The following is a 19,507-nucleotide window of genomic DNA, read 5'->3' on the forward strand; positions in this document are numbered from 1 at the left end:
ATATATATATATATATATATATATATATATATATATATATATATATTAAATTTATAATAATATAATAGTATAAGGGTTGAATTTTAACTTTTAAAACTCTAGGGTTTGGAATTAAAGTATTCAAAAAGTAAGACTTTACAAATTTCAAAACTTGAGGGCAAGTTTTGAAACTTGTCAAAACTTTTGGTTTCCATAACTTATGAGTTAATGTGGTTCTTTATGAAAAGACTCTAGAAATTCCAAAATCCATTATCCCATACAGGGATAGTCGATTTACCTCGCGATTCTGGCAATCACTTCAGAAGTCCTTGGGAACTAGGCTGGACATGAGTACGGCCTATCACCCACAAACCGTCGGGCAAAGTGAGAGGACCATTCAGACGCTAGAAGACATGCTTAGAGCGTGTGTGATAGACTTTGGTAAATCTTGGGATATCCATTTACCACTTGTCGAATTCTCGTACAATAACAGTTATCACACTAGCATCAAGGTTGCACCATTTGAAGCCCTCTATGGCCGCAAGTGCAGGTCACCTCTGTGCTGGGCTGAAGTGGGTGACACGTAACCAGCTAAGGGACAAGTCCCTAATAGCACCCTCACTGGCCCATAAATAATAAGGGAAACTACAGAGAAGATAGTTCAAATCCGAGAACGGTTAAAAGCTTCTAGAGACAGACAGAAAAGTTACGCGGATAACAGACGAAAGCCCTTGGAATTCCAGGTTGGGGATCGCGTGCTATTAAAGGTCTCACCCTGGAAGGGTTTAATACGTTTCGTCAAACGGGGAAAACTGAACCCTAGATACATTGGACCATTCGAGATCCTCTCTAGGATTGGCCTAGTAGCTTACAAGCTTCGCCTACCACAGGAACTTAATAACGTATATCCTACCTTCCACGTATCGAACTTAAGGAAATGTCTATCCGACGAGACCCTCGTGATACCTCTTGACGAGATTGAAATCAACGAGAGTCTCCACTTCGTGGAAGAACCGGTAGAAATCATGGATCGAGAGGTCAAAAGAACAAAGCAAAGTCGTATCCCCATTGTGAAGGTCCGCTGGAATGCTAAACGAGGACCCGAATTCACCTGGGAACGCGAGGATCAGATGAAACAAAAGTATCCACATCTCTTCCCAAATTCTTGAAGTCCCAGTCAAAAAGCAAATTTCGGGACGAAATTCCTTCTAACGGGGGGATGATGTGACAACCGTCAAATTCTGGTCTAGTCAAAGTCAAATAAAGTCAACAAGTCAAACCCGTCAACCCAACTAACTCTTGTATACTAGGGTTCACTTTATGAAATTACTGTACAACTCACTATTTTAATAAGAAATCATCACTTGAAAAGTTTGTATTTTTAGATTTCTTGAACCCTAATCGGGGTAAGTGAGGTAGCAAAGCGATAAAACACTATTACATACCCTTCGGGGGTGTGTAAGACTCTTAAACATGGCTAAACGGGGTTTGCGGACCTAGCGTTTCAAAGCCAAACACTCAAAAAGGCCACAAAAAGAATCTATCCCAAATCTCTCCGAGTATGTCAAATCTCTCCCAAATCTCTCCAAGTATGCCAAATCTCTCCAAGTATCTCAAATCTCTCCCAAATCTCTCCAAGTATGCCAAATCTCTCCAAGTATGTCAAATCTCTTCCAAATCTCTCCAAGTATGCTAAATCTCTCTAAGTATGTCAAATCTCTCCCAAATCTCTCTCAAAACCCCTTTTGATTTTATTTAATCATTTGGGGCATCCCGACACTTGACTTGGTGAAAAACCATGCGAAACGGGATGATACCTTGGAAAATAGCCTTTTAGGGCCGAAGTCTCTCTATAGGGACCAAACCCTCCTTGAGCCGAAGCTCCAAGAGCCAAAACCGAAGTCCCCTTAAGGAACCGCAGCCATCGGACCGCAGCCATCGGACCGGAACGACTAAGGACGGAACTGCTGAGGACCGAGGCTGATGAAGACCGCAGCGCTGAACCGGACCCGCAACTGGAGCACCAGACCTAAACCCCGCCTTCGGCCCCTTCGGATGAGATCGCCTGCGGTACCTGCTCGGACCGAAGTCCCTCCCCCTCCGGTTCTAAGGCTGCCAAGACCGGAACCTCGCCCTGATTGCGGATTTTCCGATTTTCCACCCGGTTTTCGACCACGACTCCGTTTTAAGCCCGTTTTTAATTATTTTAACGAGGGATTTTCACCCAAACTTATATTTTGCCATATAAGACCCCATATATTCATAAATTAAGCATATTTTTAGGGAAATCTTTATTTAAGAATAAAAATCTATTACATTAGATCTTGTGGTGGAGTGTTGACTTTGCCTTAGTGTATGACACAAGCAACCACCCCATGCCCACTCCATGACCAACCATTGTTCTTTCACCATACCTAGTCACTTCCATCATCCTTCCCATCATTTTTCTTCCAGCCATACACTTGATCAAAAGGTAGAATCATTATCTCTCATCTCTAATTTCTCTCATTTCCACCAAAGAACAAACACCTTTCTCTCTCACTTCTCTCTCTCTCTCAAATTCGAGATTCAAGGGATGATCATCAAGTTTTCTTTCATTTTTGGTAAGTGATATTATCCTCCTTATGATTATTTCACCTCCTTCTACTCAAATCATAGATATCTTACACAAACATCATCACATTCATGTTAGATCTTCGAACCTTCAAGACATCTTCTTAGTGTTCTTGAGTAGAACACTTCTTTTCTTCAACATCCATCCACTAAGAACACACAAGATGAGTTCATACCCCTATCGTTTCGTGTTTTCTTAAGTTTTAAGGGGGGAGGGGGGGGGGAATACATGTCAAAACACCAAGAACACAACTAAACTCATTTAACAGCCTTCATCAGAAAGGTTTAACTCCATTCACGGACTGTTTTGGTCAACTTAAACATTTTAGCTTTCAAAACTGTATTAGGTGTAAATAGTTCAGGTTCATACCTTTAAAATGACTACTTGAACAACTTTATTCAATGTTTCTACAATTTATGGTGATTTTTACAAAACTGCCTATCATTTCAAGAATAAATCCGGACCAGTCTGTGATTAAGGACTTTTTCACACAAGTTGGAGGTCACTAAAAATCATAATAAAATTTATGAACAAACTAGACTCATTTTACAAACTCTCAGAATTTACAGATTCTGATTTGGACCTTTGATGATTTTTCTATAAATTTTCTAAGAACAGTAATAGAAATGTTAACACTGGAAAAATGTTATCTATTCATTCGCACCTTGTAACTTGTTGAGCAAGGTGTGTATCATTATGTGCATATATGTGTTATATTATATGTCATTTTGTCTTAGTAAATAGACATACAACAGAAAACAAAAATGGATTTTTACCTCCAGAGATGGTAACTTATTTAAAATAAACAAAGTTTATATCCATTGCATTCAAACATTTTGATAGACTATTGTAAGCTTAGTTTATGTTCACTACTACTACTATCATTTGATAAACTATAATAGGTATAGTTTATGATATACTACACAACAAGTTCATTACTAAAGGTTTCATTTACACAAAAAGGGTTTTTCATTCACTTCATGTAAATCCGTTAATGACTAAATTGTGAGACATTCGCTTCATGTTACCTTTCAAGTAATGCACTATAAGTCCTGTATTGTAACCAGAGTCTCGTTGAGGGAGAGCGTGATAGTTGTGTATAGATCTATATTGGGATTGAAACCCCACACCTTGCTGCTAGCTACAGTAGGACCTCGAGGTCTACGGGTGACAAATGTCATATCAGTTCCGACGCCTGAAGAACGTCGTTACAGGCCATCTAAGTCATAGTATGGTTATAATAACTCACATAAAGTATTAACAACTCATAGGAATTACGTGAATTTCATTAAATCAAACGAGTTTATGTCAATTTAAACTTGCAATGTTTTACTATAAGTATGGACATTACTTGTACATTTTGGTCTTTGGATTTAAGGCTGCAATTCACACTCTAAGGAAAATATTGGATTTTCTGGAACAAACATTACTTTTACAAAGGAAACGGTTTTCATCACTACATTCAAAAGCTTATGAACTCACCAACTTAATTGTTGACACTCTTTCAAACTACTTGTATTCTCAGGGAATAAATAAACAGGTAAACAAGCGCTTTTGAGGATGGGACGTTAAGGCGTCAAACATTTCATTTTTGTCAACATAATGTAATTGATTTGGAAACATGTAAACGTATACTATGATGTAACTTTTTCAATTATATTTATGTTGGTTGTGTTTACTTTGATCACTAGTAAATTTGTTGTTATGATACTATACATGAAGTCCTCCACCCCCGGACGTTTCCGCCATCCTTGGTTTGGGGGTGTGACAGATTGGTATCAGAGCAATGTTTATAGTGAACTAAGTATATCGAACCACATAAGATATACAAACTATAAACACAATTGGGACTGAAAGTCTCTGATTGAACATTTTCAAATGACTATACTTTTAGAAAGTAAACGGTTTCTTGTCGAAAGTATAAGTACATGCATCCATGCCCGCATAGTGTCATAACTAGGAAAAACATAAGGTAAAATAGGAGGAGTTGTACGTTACGAGTATGCCGTGGGATATGTGGTCAAGTCTGGGACGGATATAGCCTGATCAACTATATCTTTCCGAGAAGTGACTTGCATATATTGGGGGATAGTCGTAGTGGACAACAAATCTGACAACCTAACATCACCCTATAATGAATACGCTAAGAACCAAACATAACATTTAAAACTACTATAGGAGTATTTTGTAAATTTATAACTCGACATTTTAGATTCATTTCATATCTCTTACACCCCTATTCTCGTACAGACAACATGGCGGAATTCCATCTACCTGGAGACCCTTACTTCCCTAATGAGGGAAACGCTGGATGGCTCGAGGCAGAACCCGAGGAAATGATCATGGAGGATCCTGAGGAAGAACCCCAAGAGGTTGAGGAAGAAGAGGAACCCAAGGAGGAAGAGGAAATGGAGGACGAAGAAGAAGAAGAAGAAGAGCCAGAGGAGGAAGTCATCAACCCTCCTTACATCGCCAGGGTGCCTGCAAACCGTTTTGGCTACAACGGGCCCGAGCCCCGTTGGGCAACAGTGATCGAGCGATGGGGCCGTCAACAACGACAACGATCACCATTTGGTGATCAACGGGGTTACTACGACCTTAGTCATGGGGGACCGGCTGATAGAGCCCTCCCAGTCGTGATCTAACAAATCACGAACCTTGGAGACCAGAATAGGGAAGTGGCAAATCAGGTTCGGGATCTCAACGCTGTTGTAGACGCCTCGGATGCTCGTACCAGGGACTTGGAAAGAGACTTCTACCCCATTGACCAACTCATCGAGGATCTTACCACCGCTCGGGCGGAGGTAAGGGAGTACCAGATAAGGCAGAGAGTAATCGCGGCCGAACGCCGGATTGCAGAGCTTCAGGGAGCCTCGACCTCATCTCAAGGCCACAATGGACCAGATGCCACCTGCCACGAGTAGTTCTTACACTGCTCACATTTTGTTATAAACTGGGATTTTGAGTATGCATTGGTGCTACTCTTTTGCATGTAAGCTAACCCTGCGATTAAGTGATTACACTACTCAAGGGGCTATGTTGTGCCAAAGTTTTCCGTTACATTGATGTAGACCTGCTTAAAGGTCAAATTCTCCTAAACAATATGTATCAAATTATATCAATGAAATTGGCATGTATTCTATTTCACTGCGATATTCTGTTTTATGACAAATCTCATAGCATGACAGTGCAAACAATTTGCTGTCGGTATTTCTGAGATTCTTAATGTGCACCTCCTGGTTAGTTGTAATTTTGAGACGATCGACTTAGAAATGGTGAGTCCGCCTTAGGCCCTGTTCCTTGTTTGGTTGTGGGCCTAGGATAGACTCATTAAGTTCAACGGCCTATTGGACCATAATCACAAATAACTGGTGTGCATTGAGAGATCATAGGAAAGGACCAAGCATGAACAAAGATTACAAAATTACATTTGGGGTCACTACTAAATTCGGGGAGTTCGAGCACATGAACTTTCTTCACAAATCATTTCTGAATGTTTTAAGTCGAGACATATAACAAATAATCAAATTCAATAAACTCCGACTTACAATTGAAGACTTACCGATCTTTCGTCTTTATAACTTTTGACAGAACTATGCCGCCAAGGAAAAGACCCAGACCTTCCGGCAGCACATCACCACCTCCTCCGCCGCCACCTCCACAGTTTGATTCCGTGATGTTCCAGGCTGCAGTAACAGCAGCCGTGGCGGCCGCAATGTCGCAAATAGGGACAAACGGTGCTGGTGGTTCTGGATCGGGTGCTACGCACTCTAACTACGGGGACAGTACGGGGCGTACAAAAGAGTGTTCCTACAAAGATTTCACGAATGGCAAACCTGATTTTTTTAATGGAAGCGGGGGAGTGGTCACACTAATGCAATGGTTCGAGAGGACTGAAGCAGTTTTCGAAATCTGTGCTTGCCCCGAAACAAGCAAAGCCAAGTATGCGTCATTCACTTTCACCGGTAAAGCTCTCACTTGGTGGAATGGCCGAGTTAAGTCACTTACTCCTGCAGTGGCTAACTCTATCAGCTGGGAGGACTTGAAAGCTTTGATGCTAAAGGAGTATTGCCCAAGGGGCGAAGTGCAAAAACTCGAAGAAGAACTCTGGAACCTCAAGATGTCGGGCACAGACCTTGAAACTTATACTACCCGATTCAATGACCTTGCACTCCTCTGCCCAGCAATGGTCACTCCAGAAGAGAAGAAGGTGGAACGATACCTCTGGGGGCTATCATCCCATATTCAAGATAGTGTGCTGGCCTCGAAACCCACTACTTTTGACAGTGCCAAGGAATTGGCACAACAACTTATCGATCATAGAGCCAGCCACGGTATTGTTACTACCACCCATGACCAAGCTAAGGGGGACTAATAAAAGAAAATTCTGGAACAACAAAAAGAAACAGTCGGTGCCAGACTCCTCTAAAAAGCAACAGACAGTTGCTGTCCATGCTGCAACTACTCCTGCCACTCCAGCACCACCGAGGAAATATGCTGGAAACCTTCCCAAGTGCAACAAGTGTAATTTCCACCACACCGGTGCTTGTCGGGAAATGCACTACAAAATTGCAACAAGAAGGGGCATACCGCTTGCTTCTGTAGGGCGCCAGCCCAACCAATCACTCAAGTCGCCAATACGGGGGCAAGTCAAGCCTGTTACGGCTGCGTGGAGACAGGACATTTCAAAAGAAACTGCCCAAAAGCACAAATCCCTAATGCTGGTGACGTGGGGAGAGTCCTGGCTATAGGACATGGAGAAGCAATCAAGGACCCCACGGTGGTTACTGGTACGTTTCTTCTCAATAACTCATATGCATGCATACTCTTCGATAGTGGAGCGGAGAGGAGTTTTGTGAGCCATCAATTCAAACATTTACTTAAACAAGATCCCCAATTACTAAAAGATACATACGTCGTAGAAATGGCAAACGGAAAGGCAGAGCGCGCTAGCGATATATACTGAGGGTGTACCCTCACTCTGGATAATCATTCATTTAAAATCGACCTAATGCCGGCAACAATAAAAAGTTTCGACATAATCATCGGTATGGATTGGTTAAGTTCTCATCGTGCCGACATTCTATGTTATGAAAGGGCCGTTCGTCTCAATCTACCACGTGGCGAAACCCTTCTCGTCTACGGTGATAAACCCAGTGCAAACTTACAAATCATCTCTTGCGTCAAGGCTCAAAAGTATCTCCGAAAGGATTACCACGCCTTCTTAGCCCACGTAGTATATAAGAAACAAGAGACGAAGGATATCAAGGACATTCCAGAGGTGTGCAACTTTCCCGACGTGTTCCCTGAAGACCTTCCAGGCGTACCCCTCGCACGGCAAGTCGAATTCCGAATCGACTTGGTCCCCGGAGCTACCCCAGTAGCCAAAGCTCCATACTGCCTAGCGCCGGCAGAAATGCAAGAATTGTCCAGTCAATTGAACGAGCTGTTAAGCAAAGGGTTCATCAGGCCGAGCTTTTCACCTTGGGGAGCACCGGTCCTGTTTGTGAATAAGAAGGACGGATCTTTTCGCATGTGCATCGACTACCGCGAGTTAAATAAGCTTACCATCAAAAACCGATACCCTCTACCCCGAATCGACGACCTCTTCGACCAACTTCAAGGAGCAAGCTACTTTTCAGAAATCGATCTGAGGTCGGGTTTGTTGGATTAATGTCTAAGTCCATAACTATATTTGGTATGTACTTGACCCAACCCGGCATGGTCCATTTGGGTTGCACTTCACCGGCACAATTTATATGGATAGTCTTTTGAGAATAGTATATTTATGATTTATATTAATATATTATAAGTTCTATTATATTAATATGGAATCATATTATTTAATTAGTATTGATCAAGAATTAATTTAGAATTAACTAAGTGATCAAAAAGAACTAATTAAATATGGACTCTTATATATATGGAATGGGCCAAGTTCATTTAGGTTGGGCTAAGCTTTCATGGATGGTCCATGGAGCTTTTAACCCATGGATCCTATGTAAATGAAAGGTCATGGGTATTAGGGTTTACATGGATGTAACCCTAATCCTCCATAATATATAAAGGGGTCTTTGGCTCACAAAATTGGCACAAGTGTGTGAAAATAAGAGTGGGCCGATTTTAGTGTGCATACATATTCTCTCAAGTTCTTCCAAGGTGTTTTGGTGATTTGTGATTCTATTTGAGGCTTCCACACTATTGGGGCTAAGCTCTTAAAGCTTGAAGACATCAAACTACATCAAAAGGTATGTCATCTAACTAGAACTTTGTAGTATAGGTGCTTCATAATATGCTAGTTAGGATGAAACCTTGTAATAGTTAATATTTGCATGTATAATAGAGAAAACATAGATCCAAGGTTTATAGGGTTGCATGTACACAATAGGAGTGTTAGAATGCTCAAAACCCAACAGTGGTATCAGAGCCATGGGTTGTTTTCTGTTATATTGATGCAAATGTTTTATTTTCAAGTTGAAAAAAAAGAAAAAAAAAACATGACGTTTGTCAAATTTTAAGATAATTACTTGTTTTGTGAAAAACGAATTATTTGTAAAATTTGAATCATTTGTTATATGAGTTGAATTAGGTCAAATTTAGTAAAAGATAAAATGATATGATTATTTTATTAGTTTTAAAAGTTTGATCTAAATGTTTTAAGGAGTTACATATTTTGTCATAAAATTTTGGAGCTCAAAAGTTTTTTTTAAAGTTGTGATCTTAAGGGTTTTTGAAACTTCCATAAGTTATGGATATTAAAGTTTTTTTTTAAAAAAAAAATTTTGATTCAAAGTTTTTATGGAGTTACAAAATTTGGTGTTAATGTTCTAAAGAATTCCATAACTTGTTCTTAAGTTATGGAACATGGAAAATTTCATCATAAAACACCATTAATTCCATAAGTTATGGAATCCAAAGGTTTTCAAGAATTACAAAACTTGCCCTCAAGTTTTGGAATTTGAGAAAAGTTTTTTATGAAAAAAAGAATTGAATTCTAAAACTCTTGGGTTCATAACTTAAACAATTAATTAAATGGTTTTAATTTTGAGTTTAATAATTGGAATTATGATGTTTTGTTGAATAGTTCAAATTAACTCTTATGGACTTTATTAATAGTTAATTAAAGCATTTATATAAAAGAGTATTATTAATCCATAAATATATGGTTTGAGTTTAATTAAATTAAAAGTCTAGTTTAATTAATAGATTAAACCACCAAGTATTTTAAATGTCTAAAATACACCCTTATACTATTATAATATTAAAAGTTTAATATATTATATGTATAAGAGCAAGTCGTCTTACCATTAGTAGGCCTCATTCACGAAGCCGGTCTATAAGGGTGGTATAAGGTTACTGCCTATAAAATGGCAGTTTAATGGGTGTCCACTCTCACTCACCGCTTCCTTGACCGGTGGAGGGTCGTTAGCCGAACAGGTAGGACAAGGACTATAAATCTCCCTTCATTATAAGTATAATGATAAATACTAAGTAACTAAACACTTATAAATTCCCAATCTTAGTTACTTAGGAAAATGTGAATAAGGTGCTAATCCATGAAATTACACTTTGCACTTTGTTTAAGCTGTTAGTGGAGCGTGTGTGGTTAACCGGCACACTAACCTGGACTTAACAAGGTAGGCAAAGGGTAACTTAATGTTTATCATAGTATCGTTGGAGCGTGTGTGGTTAACCGGCACATCGATTGAGGGGTAAATATTAAGGGTACCAAGTATATTTGCATGGTTACTTCACACCTTGTTTTGTGATCCTTGGCATCCTAGTCACAAAACCTGAAGGGCACACTCGAGATTGAAACATGCCATTGAAAAGTTCAATGAATCTCAAAAGAATCTAGGAGTTTCAAAACCAATTAAAACCTAATAATACATTTCGTTTATCTTGGTGGAAATTGGGGAATCGTCATTCACCTACCTTCAAATATTTTATAGCTTAGATTACGGCATCCCTCTTCCAAGTTATAAAATAGTTTGTTGGGTCCTAGCCTTAATATATCATATTGGGTGTTATATTAAGGACTTAAATCAACTTTACGTGAATTTCTCCCATTGTTGATGTCTGGTTTAGACAACAATGATCTTCCCAAACCAAGCTTTCCTAATGAATATGACTTCCCGAGTTTGGCTCATGGAAGTCATACTTCTCTTCCTCCACCTCCTCCAATTATTCTCCCTAACCCACAAGTTCAAGGTCACTCAAGCCCTAATGGCAAGAAAGGTCTATGTGTGATCACATCTTAGAGATGAAGTCACATATTGACAAGACGGGAGAGTTGGGTGTCAAAGTCTTGAGAAAGTTGGATGTTCAATCACTTTCTAAGTCACATAGTGAGTTCCTTTGAGACTACTATGAAACAGACTATGACATGAACCTTAATGATCATATCTATTTGCTTGGTGCTGCTGAATCAGCAATGATTTGGAACGATAGTAAAGCAAATTTGATTAGAAGATCAACTTCCCAAAAACTTTATGGACAGTGACAATGGTGACACTGGAAATCCAGAAAAAGCATTCTCTTCCCAATGGAAAGTGATTGGCCATAGTCAACCCGGTTGACCAAATGGTAAAGAGAAAGGCTAAGTCTGAGATAGTCCCATTACCAAAGGGTCCATATGTTTATTTTGCCAAAGGAAGGGGCGTTGATTGCAAAGCTGCGAAATTTACCTAAGGATGTTAAAGTCAATAAGTTTGACTCTACATCAGGTAGAGCCCATTATCTAACTCTGTTAAGTTCTATTCTGAGATCCTCATTACATGATGTGACTGGGTCACATGTTGATGTTTTAAGAATCAAAGAATAGAGAGAAATCTTAAAGGAAGTATATGCTGATTCTGATCGCGAAGGTGGATTTCGATCGCATCAGAATTTTGAGCAGTTGCTTAAGAAGTTATGATATATTGCTAAGGAATAGATAACAACAATTTTCCATGTGGATTATAAGGATAAGTTTTTCCGCAAAGTTTTAAAATAAAAGAAAATTGTTTAATTTTATTTATTTGAAGTATCCTTACAAAGGCATTTGTGGAAAATTGTTGCTTATATGATTCCACTGACAGCAATATTGGAAAATGGATTTGATTCTTTCATTTGTGGTAGTGTCTAAATTTACCAAATCAGGAAAGTTCCTCATCACCCAAGTTTCAATTGGACCGAAACTTGGAATCATGCAAGTTGAATAGTATGATGAATGAGAACTTTCAAGCATTGGAAAATCAAGACTAATTACTTGTTCACATGGATGTGTGAGTCAAGTGAAGGACTAAAGGGATTGAGTACACATTCTTGTGCACTGGTCATGTCCACCACAAAGCTCGTTAAGACTATTTGATTTACTAAAGTTTAGTAAATATGGTTATACTTACAAGTTTAAGTATAATTCTGAAACATTGGAAAAGTCTCAATGTATGGCAGAACGAATGGGAAGAATCAAATTAGGCAGAAAGATAAAAATTTCTCAAATCTGAAAAGATGGGAGAGTACTTTAGTATCATGTTTGTGATCATCTTAATGATTTAGAAATCATATCACAATTAGTCCTCTAAAGGTCATCTTAGTGCATTCTTATGACTAAGAAGAGGAGTCATGAATTGTTGAAATGGTTAGATCAGGAAGATGAGTCATACTTCGTTCCAAAACAATTCTTAGAGTCATACTCCAAGATTGTAACTTGAGTGACATATCTTAAAGAAAGGTTTAAAACACTTGTCAAATGTAAGAGTAAAAATGTCCTACTCTTGTACATTTGAAATTGGTAAGTTGTGATGTTTTGGATAAAACAAAAACCAACTAAGGCCAATTGTGTGAAGTGTTTGTCTTGATAAAGAATCCGCACTATCTCTTGAATATTTGGCAAAATAGTCTTATATGTCAAGGGGATAGTGGGAGTCTTAAAGATCCTAAAAAGAATTTGAAGAACTAATCAAGAATAAAACCTGAGGTTCTTCACTAGCACACGACTTGAGGTTTATAACCTATCGTGTTGACATATTCTGTGCCCATTCCAGTTAAAGTTGGCTTTGCATAGGAGTTCTGAAAGTTCTCAATTGGTTGCATAACAACTTGGAAGCAATGGCAGGCCCTGTACTGCCAGGTGGCAAGAAGTTAAGATTGCATAAGTTCAGTCCATATGAGTTTAGATTTGTCATTATCCTTGTCTTGTGACTATGGTTTTGACGATTCACATGGATAAGAACACATACACCATAAAATCTAAGGGTCATAAGGTTTCTCTCCGATTCATGAAAATGATGGTGAGGAAACACTTCCACCAAGTAGATTTGAAGCAGATGGCAAAAGGTCTAAATAATTTGAGACTATGATTACGGCATCCCTTTTCATAGTTCTGAAATTGTTTAGACACACATGCATGCTATCTAAGGAAAGGTGTATGATTTTGATAAAGTTTTATCAAAGCATCTCGTATCATAAATCTGAACTTTGGTAAGAAAGTCAATAAAGTATTGATTTCTAGAAGTCCACTAATTTCTGAATACATGTCAAAGCTAGTGGGAGCATAAGTATTATGCTAATAATCATCATGTTAGTAGGACCATGATAATTATGATAAGTATTGCAAGTTAGCAATGTTAATTATAAAAAACAAAAGTTTCGATTCGTGGAATTGCAGGGGTTGAAAAAGATGTTTTGCTATAATTAAGGGAGAGGATATACTTCATTTCAGTTCTAAAGGCTTAGATTGAGACCTTAATCATCTTTAGTCAAGAATATATATATGAATTTCATGTTGGATTGGTTCAAATTAAGGAAATTCCATATATTGCATTCTCAAAATTCGATTATGATTACGGCATCCCTCTTCATAGTCAAATTTAGAGAACATGGCAAATAAAAATATTATAGCAAAAGACTGGTCTAGAATCATGTCTTTATGTGAGACATCATGAGTCGTGTCCCATTTGCTTTGGGTACAGGATCGATTGCATGTGCTATAATCTTTGTCCTTTCTAAAATTTTCCAAATGCCTGGGGCATTAAGAAGGGAAAAGGTCTAGAATTGGATATGACTAAAAGAATTAAGCAATTGTCGAGGACAATCTAAGGTTTACCAAATTTTGGTTGCTCAGGGACAGTTGGAAGTATAGTGCTAATTTTGGAAGGACCATATTGACATATTCTGAAAAGAGGCATCTCTTGTTCAGAAGTGATAGTTAAAATGAGAATATGGAGTTGTCTCCATAGGTGGAAGTTCTCTATGTAAGATTAGAAAAACTTAATGCAAGAAGCATGTTCAAAGCAATGTACTTTGAATATGAGACTTAGTTTCCATGGAGTTGAACTCCATTGGAATACCTTTTAATGATTGTTGACAAGTGTTTGTAACTTTGTACACTTTCATTACAAGAGGTGAGTGCATATAAGTTTAAAATCTAAACAGATTTCGATAAATGATAGGAATTTGGAATTCTTACATTTTTTTGATAAGGATTTGGGAGTGTGAAAAGAGAATCATTGAAAGTATGTTCAATCGATCTAGTTCACAAAGTAAGGATCATAGACAAACATAGAGTGCATACTTGGTGTATGGCAAAGCTATTGTTTAAGAAAAACATAGTGTACATGCTTGGAGCATGGGACAACTAGTGTTTTTAATTCAGGTATAAAGTTGATAAAACCGAAACAATGAAATAATGAGTAATCAGTATGGTGATAAATAAAAGTGGTCTATTTATATTCATAGGGTTTGATACCATATTTGATTCATTTATTCTTGTGTTTCACTTTGCATGTTTTGACTTCCAGAATAACTAAGTCGCTCTTCCTGAATGATTAAGTTATTCAAACCATCCACAGTCGGTCATATGTTGGAAGTAGATATGAATCAAGACTGTCATGGGTTGGTTTGTAGAGGTCCAAGTTGGTGGACAAAGTGGTGCTACAACACTCATGAGTGCTCATAAGTTCTGAGTATTGGATTCAACCCGCACTCATTTGAATCACTTCATGGATTTTATCACGAGTGATCATGAGACGATAATATCTTATATTCTTCAAACCTAGAGATATGAGTTGTTACTATGAGTTGGTTATCCATTGATTGCACGAAAACGCATTTGGTAACTCGATGTTATAAAACGTGCCTTTGTGTATGATTCAACAAGTAGTAGAACAAGCCATATGAGTCGAAGTTTATCCATTCCTTTTACCTTCGGGATAAATGCGATATCTGTGGGCCCCTCGATGATTTAGCGATGACACATGTGAGTGCTTGGCCAAGCCAGGACTGATTTGATTTGTTCAATCAGTCAGCCATCATAAATCGAAAATCGGGAAACAACAAATGGACAAAGAGAATGATTATAATCCATGTCTCAGTCCATATGATATCTAGAATGGAGGAATATATGATCCCTTATCTAATGGACAAGTCATTGACAAGGTCAGAGTTCGACAGCGGCTTTAAGAGCTACGATTGCCAGTTAGGTGTTGAAGTCATACTCAATAATAGTTTTAGACTTATCCAAGTGGGAGACTTTTGGATTAATGTCTAAGTCCATAACTATATTTGGTATTTACTTGACCCGACCCGGCATGGTCCATTTGGGTTGCACTTCACCGGCACAATTTATATGGATAGTCTTTTGAGAATAGTATATTTATGATTTATATTAATATATTATAAGTTCTAATATATTAATATGGAATCATATTGTTTAATTAGTATTGATCAAGAATTAATTTAGAATTAATTAAGTGATCAAAAAGAACTAATTAAATATGGACTCTTATATATATGGAATGGGCCAAGTTCATTTAGGTTGGGCTAAGCTTTCATGGATGGTCCATGGAGCTTTTAACCCATGGATCCTATGTAAATGAAAGGTCATGGGTATTAGGGTTTACATGGATGTAACCCTAATCCTCCATAATATATAAAGGGGTCCTTGGCTCACAAAATTGGCACAAGTGTGTGAAAATAAGAGTGGACCGATTTTAGTGTGCATACATATTCTCTCAAGTTCTTCCAAGGTGTTTTGGTGATTTGTGATTCCATTTGAGGCTTCCACACTATTGGGGCTAAGCTCTTAAAGCTTGAAGACATCAAGCTACATCAAAAGGTATGTCATCTAACTAGAACTTTGTAGTATAGGTGCTTCATAATATGCTAGTTAGGATGAAACCTTGGAATAGTTAATATTTGCATGTATAATAGAGAAAACATAGATCCAAGGTTTATAGGGTTGCATGTACACCATAGGAGTGTTAGAATGCTCAAAACCCAACAGGGTTACCATCAGCTACGAGTTCAAGAAGAAGATATCCCCAAGACAGCCTTCAGAACTCGCTATGGGCACTACGAGTTTGTAGTGATGCCCTTCGGGTTAACCAACGCACCTGCGGTATTCATGGACCTGATGAATCGAGTGTGTCGACCCTACTTAGACAAGTTCGTAATCATGTTCATCGACGACAATTTGGTGTACTCACGAAGCAAGGAAGAGCATCGCCAACACCTGCGACAAGTGCTAGAGACGTTGAGAGCTGAGAAACTTTATGCTAAATTCTCTAAGTGTGAATTTTGGATTCGAGAGGTGGATTTCCTTGGCCATGTAGTCAGTGAGAGAGGGATACATGTGGACCCCTCCAAAATCAAGGCAATCGAGAACTGGTCAGCACCTACAACACCAACGGAAATCCGACAATTCTTGGGGCTTGCTGGAGACTACCAAAGATTCATCCAAAACTTCTCCAAGATCGCTAAACCGCTCACCACCTTGACTCAAAAAGGTGTGATGTTTAAATGGGAAGATAAACAAGAAGCTACCTTCCAAATGTTAAAACAAGCCCTGTGCAGCGCACCAATCCTGTCTCTGCCAGAAGGAACCGAAGACTTTGTAGTCTACTGCGACGCATCAAACCAGGGGCTTGGGTGTGTATTAATGCAGCGAGGAAAGGTCATTGCCTACGCATCGAGGCAATTAAAAACGCACGAGGTTAACTATGCCACGCATGACCTCGAATTGGGGGTAGTAGTGTTCGCCCTAAAGATCTGGAGGCACTACCTTTACGGAACAAAGTGTACTGTCTTTACCGATCACAAGAGCCTTCAGCACATTCTCAATCAAAAGGAGCTCAACATGAGGCAAAGACGATGGGTAGAACTACTGAACGATTACGAGTGTGAGATTCGTTTTCACCCAGGTAAGGAAAACGTAGTAGCAGATGCCTTAAGTCGAAAGGAATACTCGGGGCGCCGAGTAAAGTCATTAACGATGACAATCCATTCACACATGTCCACACAAATCAAAGAGGCTCATCTGGAGGCCTTGCAACCGGAAAATGTGATGGGTGAGGCATTAAGAGGAATGGATAAAAATCTAGAAGTCAAAGACGACGGAGTTCGTTACCTCATGAACCGAATCTGGACACCGAAGTTCGGTGGTTTCCGAGACGTCATCATGAACGAAGCACACAAGACTCGATACTCCATCCACCCAGGTTCAGATAAGATGTATCTGGATCTCAAAAAGTTGTACTGGTGGCCAAACATGAAAGCCGAAATTGCTACCTATGTAGGCAAGTGTTTGACTTGAGCCAAGGTCAAAGTAGAATATCAGAAACCCTCAGGACTTCTACAACAGCCTGATATACCTGAGTGGAAGTGGGGATGGATAACTATGGACTTCATAACCAAGCTACCCAAGACCACGGGCGGGCTTGATACCATATGGGTAGTCGTTGACAGATTGACCAAATCGGCGCACTTCCTACCAATAAAAGAAACCGACAAGATGGAGAAACTGACTAAGACGTACATCAAAGAGATTGTACGACTGCATGGCATGCCAAAATCCATTATCCCATACAGGGATAGTCAATTTACCTCGCGATTCTGGCAATCACTTCAGAAGTCCTTGGGAACTAGGCTGGACATGAGTACGGCCTATCACCCACAAACCGACGGGCAAAGTGAGAGGACCATTCAGACGCTAGAAGACATGATTAGAGCGTGTGTGATAGACTTTGGTAAATCTTGGGATATCCATTTACCACTTGTCGAATTCTCGTACAATAACAGTTATCACACTAGCATCAAGGTTGCACCATTTGAAGCCCTCTATGGCCGCAAGTGCAGGTCACCTCTGTGCTGGGCTGAAGTGGGTGACACGTAACCAGCTAAGGGACAAGTCCCTAATAGCACCCTCACTGGCCCATAAATAATAAGGGAAACTACAGAGAAGATAGTTCAAATCCGAGAACGGTTAAAAGCTTCTAGAGACAGACAGAAAAGTTACGCGGATAACAGACGAAAGCCCTTGGAATTCCAGGTTGGGGATCGCGTGCTATTAAAGGTCTCACCCTGGAAGGGTTTAATACGTTTCGTCAAACGGGGAAAACTGAACCCTAGATACATTGGACCATTCGAGATCCTCTCTAGGATTGGCCCAGTAGCTTACAAGCTTCGCCTACCACAGGAACTTAATAACGTATATCCTACCTTCCACGTATCGAGCTTAAGGAAATGTCTATCCGACGAGACCCTCGTGATACCTCTCGACGAGATTGAAATCAACGAGAGTCTCCACTTCGTGGAAGAACCGGTAGAAATCATGGATCGAGAGGTCAAAAGAACAAAGCAAAGTCGTATCCCCATTGTGAAGGTCCGCTGGAATGCTAAACGAGGACCCGAATTCACCTGGGAACGCGAGGATCAGATGAAACAAAAGTATCCACATCTCTTCCCAAATTCTTGAAGTCCCAGTCAAAAAGCAAATTTCGGGACGAAATTCCTTCTAACGGGGGGATGATGTGACAACCGTCAAATTCTGGTCTAGTCAAAGTCAAATAAAGTCAACAAGTCAAACCCGTCAACCCAACTAACTCTTGTATACTAGGGTTCACTTTATGAAATTACTGTACAACTCACTATTTTAATAAGAAATCATCACTTGAAAAGTTTGTATTTTTAGATTTCTTGAACCCTAATCGGGGTAAGTGAGGTAGCAAAGCGATAAAACACTATTACATACCCTTCGGGGGTGTGTAAGACTCTTAAACATGGCTAAACGGGGTTTGCGGACCTAGAGTTTCAACGCCAAACACTTATAAAGGCCACAAAAAGAATCTCTCCCAAATCTCTTCGAGTATGTCAAATCTCTCCCAAATCTCTCCAAGTATGCCAAATCTCTCCAAGTATCTCAAATCTCTCCTAAATCTCTCCAAGTATGCCAAATCTCTCCAAGTATGTCAAATCTCTCCCAAATCTCTCCAAGTATGTGAAATCTCTCCAAGTATGTCAAATCTCTCCCAAATCTCTCTCAAAACCCCTTTTGATTTTATTTAATCATTTGGGGCATCCCGACACTTGACTTGGTGAAAAACCATGCGAAACGGGATGATACCTTGGAAAATAGCCTTTTAGGGCCGAAGTCTCTCTATAGGGACCAAACCCTCCTTGAGCCGAAGCTCCAAGAGCCAAAACCAAAGTCCCCTTAAGGAACCGCAGCCATCGGACCGGAACGACTAAGGACGGAACTGCTGAGGACCGAGGCTGATGAAGACCGCAGCGTTGAACCGGACCCGCAACTGGAGCATCGGACCTGACCCCTGCCTTTGGCCCCTTCGGATGAGATCGCCTGCGGTACCTGCTCGGACCGAAGTCCCTCCCCCTCCAGTTCTAAGGCTGCTAAGACCGGAACCTCGCCCTGACTGCGGATTTTCCGATTTTCCACCCGGTTTTCGACCACGACTCCGTTTTAAGCCCGTTTTTAATTATTTTAACGAGGGATTTTCACCCAAACTTATATTTTGCCATATAAGACCCCATATATTCATAAATTAAGCATATTTTTAGGGAAATCCTTATTTAAGAATAAAAATCTATTAAATTAGATCTTGTGGTGGAGTGTTGACTTTGCCTTAGTGTATGACA

The sequence above is a fragment of the Lactuca virosa genome, chromosome 3, assembly GCF_052849685.1.
Source record: "Lactuca virosa cultivar CGN04683 chromosome 3, Lactuca_virosa_CGN04683_v6, whole genome shotgun sequence".
NCBI lineage: Eukaryota > Viridiplantae > Streptophyta > Magnoliopsida > Asterales > Asteraceae > Lactuca > Lactuca virosa.